We start from the raw sequence: 5,839 nt of genomic DNA, 5'->3' as shown, positions 1-5,839 counted from the left end.
TTGTATTATAGGCTGTTATTACACATTATGACACAATACTTATGCCTATTTTCTCTTATTCTACAAGGTTTACATAAAGAGGGAGAATGCCGACAGCTGGGATTCTGGCTGGAGAAGGAGCAAATATTAGAGACCTATTCTGCACAGCTCCAAAAGTCCTGAAACTTCACGGAAGACGTTTTCAGAATATATAAAAAATACCGAGCGCAAGAAGTTCACCAGGGGGCCACACCCTGCCCATGAGGGTGGGGGCGCGCCCCCTACCTCGTGGGCCCCCTTGTGGCCCTCCGATGGCCATCTTCTGCTATATGGAGTCTTTCAATGAGAAAAAAAAAATCAAAAGCCATCTTTCCGGACGAGACTCCGCCGCCACGAGGCAGAACCAATCTAGGGCTCTGGTGGAGCTGTTCTGCCGGGGAAACTTCCCTCCGGGAGGGGGAAATCATCGCCATCGTCATCACCAATGCTCCTCTCATCGGGAGAGGGTAATCTCCATCAACATCTTCACCAGCACCATCTCCTCTCAAAACCCTAGTTTATCTCTTGTATCCAATTCTTGTCTCTAAGCCCGGGATTGGTACCTGTGGGTTGCTAGTAGTGTTAATTACTCCTTGTAGTTGATGCTAGTTGGTTTATTTGGTGGAAGATCATATGTTCAGATCCTATATGCATATTAATACCCCTCTGATTATGAACATGAATATGCTTTGTGAGTAGTTACGTTTGTTCCTGAGGACATGGAGAACTCTTGCTATTAGTAGTCATGTGAATTTGGTATTCGTTCGATATTTTGATGAGATGTATGTTGTCCCTCCTCTAGTGGTGTTATGTGAACGTCGACTACATGACACTTCACCATTATTTGGGCCTAGAGGAAGGCATTGGGAAGTAATAAGTAGATGGGTTGCTAGAGTGAAAGAAGCTTAAACCCTAGTTTATGCGTTGCTTCGTAAGGGGCTGATTTGGATCCATATGTTTCATGCTATGGTTAGGTTTACCTTAATACTTTTGTTGTAGTTGCGGATGCTTGCAATAGTGGTTAATCATAAGTGGGATGCTTATCCAAGTAAGGGCAGTACCCAAGCACCGGTCCACCCACATACCAAATTATCAAAGTACCGAACGCGAATCATATGAACATGATGAAAACTAGCTTGATGATATTCCCATGTGTCCTCGGGAGCGCTTTACATCATATAAGAGTTTGTCTAGGTTTGTCCTTTGCTACAAAAAGGATTGGGCCACCTTGCTGCACTTTATTTACTTTTGTTACTTGTTACTCATTACAAATTATCCTATCACAAAACTATCTGTTACCTATTATTTCAGTGCTTGCAGGGAATACCTTGCTGAAAACCGCTTATCATTTCCTTCTGCTCCTCGTTGGGTTCGACACTCTTACTTATCGAAAGGACTACGATAGATCCCCTATACTTTTGGGTCATCAAGACTCTTTTTTGGTGTCGTTGCCGGGGAGTGAAGCGCCTTTGGTAGGTGGAATTTGGTAAGGAAAAATTTATATAGTGTGCTGAATTTACTGTCACTTGTTACTATGGAAAGTAATCCTCTGAGGGGCTTGTTCGAGGTATCTTCACCCCGACCAGTAGAGCAAAGAGTTTCTCCTCAACCTACTGAACCTACTGAAAATGAAAATGTCTGCTTTGAAATTCCTTCGGGTATGATAGAAAAACTGCTAGCTAATCCTTTTGCAGGAGACGGAGCAACGCATCGTGATGAGCACTTAATATATATGGATGAAGTTTGTGGATTATTTAAGCTTGTAGGTGTACCCGGAGATGTTATTAAGAAGAAGGTCTTCCCTTTATCTTTTAAGGAAGATGCATTAACATGGTATAGGCTATGTGATGATACAGGGTCATGGAACTACAAACGATTGAAATTGGAATTTCATCAGAAGTTTTATCCTATGCATCTTGTTCATCGTGATCGCAATTATATATATAATTTTTGGCCTCACGATGGAGAAAGCATCGCTCAAGCTTGGGGGAGGCTTAAATCAATGTTATGTTCATGCCCCAATCATGAGCTCTCAAGAGAAATGATTATTCAAAATTTATATGCTCGGCTTTCTGATAACAATCGCACCATGCTCGATACTTCTTGTGCTGGCTCTTTTATGACGAAGACTATTGAATTCAAATGGGATTTATTGGAAAGAATTAAACCCAACTCTTAAGATTGGGACCTCGACGAAGGTAAGGAGTCAGGTATGACACCTAAGTTTGATTCTGTTAAATCTTTTATGGATACCGATGTTTTCCGTAAATTTAGCACTAAATATGGACTTGACTCTGAGATAGTATCTTCTTTCTGTGAATCTTTTGCTACTCATGTTGATCTCCCTAGGGAGAAGTGGTTTGAATATCATCCTCCCATATAAGTAAGAGTAGCTACACCTATTAAAGTTGAAGAAAAGACTATCACTTATAATAATCCTATTGTTCCCACTGCTTATGTTGAGAAACCACCTTTTCCTGTTAGGATAAAAGATCATGCTAAAGCTTCAACTGTGGTTCGTAAAAGAAATATTAGAACTTATACACCTGCTGAGCAAATTAAAGTTGAACCTAATATTGCTATTGTTAAAGATCTATTGTCTGATAATATTGATGGGCATGTTATTCATTTCCGTGATGAGACTGCTAGAATTGCTAAACCTTGTGCTAAAGATAAACCTAGATTTTTGGTAGGCATGCCTGTTATTTCTGTTAAAATAGGAGATCATTGTTATCATGGCTTATGTGATATGGGTGCTAGTGCTAGTGCTATACCTCATGACTTATACAAAGAAATTATGCATGATATTGCACCTGCTGAGATAGAAGATATTGATGTCACAATTAAACTTGCCAATAGAGATACTATTTCACCAATTGGAATTGTTAGAGATGTTGAAGTCTTGTGTGGGAAAACTAAATATCCTGCTGATTTTCTTGTTCTTGGTTCCCCACAAGATATCTTTTGTCCCATTATATTTGGTAGACCCTTCTTGAACACTGTTAATGCTAAGATAGATTGCAAAAAGGATGTTGTTACTATTGGTTTAGGTGATATGTATCATGAATTTAATTTCTCTAAATTTCATAGACAACACCGTGAAGAGGAATTACCTAGTAAAGATGAAATTATTGGTCTTGCTTCTATTGCCATACCTCCTAGTGATCCTTTAGAACAATATTTGCTAGACCATGAAAATGATATGTTTATGAATGAAAGAAGGGAAATAGATGAAGTATTCTTTAAATAGGAACCCATCCCGAAACACAATTTGCCTGTTGAAATCCTAGGGGATCCTCCTCCACCCAAGGGTGATCCCGTGTTTGAGCTTAAACAGTTACCTGATACTCTTAAATATGCTTATCTTGATGAGAAAAAGATATATCCTATTATTATTAGTGCTAACCTTTTAAAGCATGAAGAAGAGAGATTATTGAAAACTCTAAAGAAGCACTGTGCTGCTATTGGATATACTCTTGATGATCTTAAGGGCATTAGTCCCACTCTGTGTCAACACAAAATAAATTTGGAGGAAGATGCCAAACCAATTCATGATCATCAACGATGACTGAATCCTAAGATGAAGGAAGTGGTAAGAAAGGAAATACTAAAGCTTCTTGAGGCAGGTATAATTTATCCCGTTGCTGATAGTCAGTGGGTAAGTCCTGTCCATTGTGTCCCTAAGAAGGGAGGTATTACTGTCGTTTCTAATGATAAAGATGAGTTGATTCCACAAAGAATTATTACTGGTTATAGGATGGTAATTGATTTCCGCAAATTAAATAAAACTACTAAAAAGATCATTACCCCTTACCTTTTATCGATCAAATACTAGAAAGATTATCCAAACATACACATTTTTGCTTTCTAGATGGTTATTCTGATTTCTCTCAAATACCTGTGTCAGCCAATGATCAATCAAAGACTACTTTTACTTGCCCTTTTGGTACCTTTGCTTATAGACGTATGCCTTTTGGTTTATGTAATGCACCTGCTACCTTTCAAAGATGCATGATGGCTATATTCTCTGACTTTTGTGAAAAGATTTGTGAGGTTTTCATGGATGACTTTTCCGTCTATGGATCCTCTTTTGATGATTGCTTAAGCAACCTTGGCCGAGTTTTGCAGAGATGTGAAGAAACTAATCTTGTCTTAAATTGGGAAAAGTGCCACTTTATGGTTAATGAAGGTATTGTCTTGGGGCATAAAGTTTCTGAAAGAGGTATTGAGGTTGATAAAGCCAAGGTTGATGCTATTGAAAAGATGCCATGTCCCAAGGACATCAAAGGTATAAGAAGTTTCCTTGGTCATGCCGGTTTTTATAGGAGGTTCATTAAGGACTTCTCAAAAATTTCTCGGCCTTTGACTAATTTATTACAAAAAGATATACCATTTGTTTTTGATGATGATTGCGTAGAAGCATTTGAAATACTTAAGAAAGCATTAATCTCTGCACCTATTGTTCAGCCACCTGATGCTAGTGATTATGCTGTAGGTGTTGTTCTAGGGCAAAGAGTTGATAAGAAATTAAATGTTATTCAATATGCTAGTAAAACTCTAGACAATGCTCAAAGAAATTATGCTACTACTGAAAAGGAATTCCTAACAGTTGTATTTGCTTGTGATAAGTTTAGACCTTATATTGTTGATTCTAAAGTAACTATTCACATTGATCATGCTGCTATTAAATATCTTATGGAAAAGAAAGATGCTAAACCTAGACTTATTAGATGGGTTCTCTTGCTACACGAATTTGATTTGCATATCATTGATAGAAAGGGAGCTGAGAACCCCGTTGCAGACAACTTGTCTAGGTTAGAAAATGTTCTTGATGACCCACTACCTATTGATGATAGCTTTCCTGATGAACAATTAAATGCCATAAATGCTTCTCATACTGCTCCATGGTATGCTGATTATGCTAATTACATCATTGCTAAATTTATACCACCTAGTTTCACATACCAGCAAAAGAAAAAGTTCTTCTATGATTTGAGACTTTACTTTTGGGATGACCCACATATTTATAAAGGAGTAGATGGTGTTATTAGACGTTGTGTACCTGAGCATGAACAGGAACAAATCCTATGCAAGTGTCACTCTGAAGCTTATGGAGGACACCACGCTAGAGATAGAACTGCACATAAGGTATTGCAATCCGGTTTTTATTGGCCTACTCTCTTCAAGGATGCCCGTAAGTTTGTTTTATCTTGTGATGAATGTCAAAGAATTGGTAATATTAGTAGATGTCAAGAAATGCCTATGAATTATTCACTTGTTATTGAACCATTTGATGTTTGGGGCTTTGATTATATGGGACCTTTTCCTTCCTCTAATGGGTATACACATATTTTAGTTGCTGTTGATTACGTTACTAAGTGGGTAGAAGCTATTCCAACTAGTAGTGCTGATCATAACACTTCTATTAAAATGCTTAAAGAAGTTATTTTTCCAAGGTTTGGAGTTCCTAGATATTTAATGACTGATGGTGGTTCACATTTTATTCATGGTGCCTTCCATAAAATGCTTGCTAAATATGATGTTAATCATAGAATTGCATCTCCTTATCATCCACAGTCTAGTGGTCAAGTAGAATTGAGCAATAGAGAACTCAAATTAATTTTGCAAAAGACTGTAAATAGATCTAGAAAGAATTGGTCCAAGAAACTTGATGATGCATTATGGGCCTATAGAACTCCATATAAAAATCCTATGGGTATGTCTCTGTATAAAATGGTGTATGGAAAAGCATGTCACTTACCTCTTGAATTAGAACATAAGGCTTATTGGGCTATTAAAGAGCTCAATTATGATTTCAAAC

This window comes from Triticum aestivum, chromosome 5A, assembly GCF_018294505.1.
Source record: "Triticum aestivum cultivar Chinese Spring chromosome 5A, IWGSC CS RefSeq v2.1, whole genome shotgun sequence".
Lineage (NCBI taxonomy): Eukaryota > Viridiplantae > Streptophyta > Magnoliopsida > Poales > Poaceae > Triticum > Triticum aestivum.
This window is presented reverse-complemented; position numbering follows the sequence as displayed.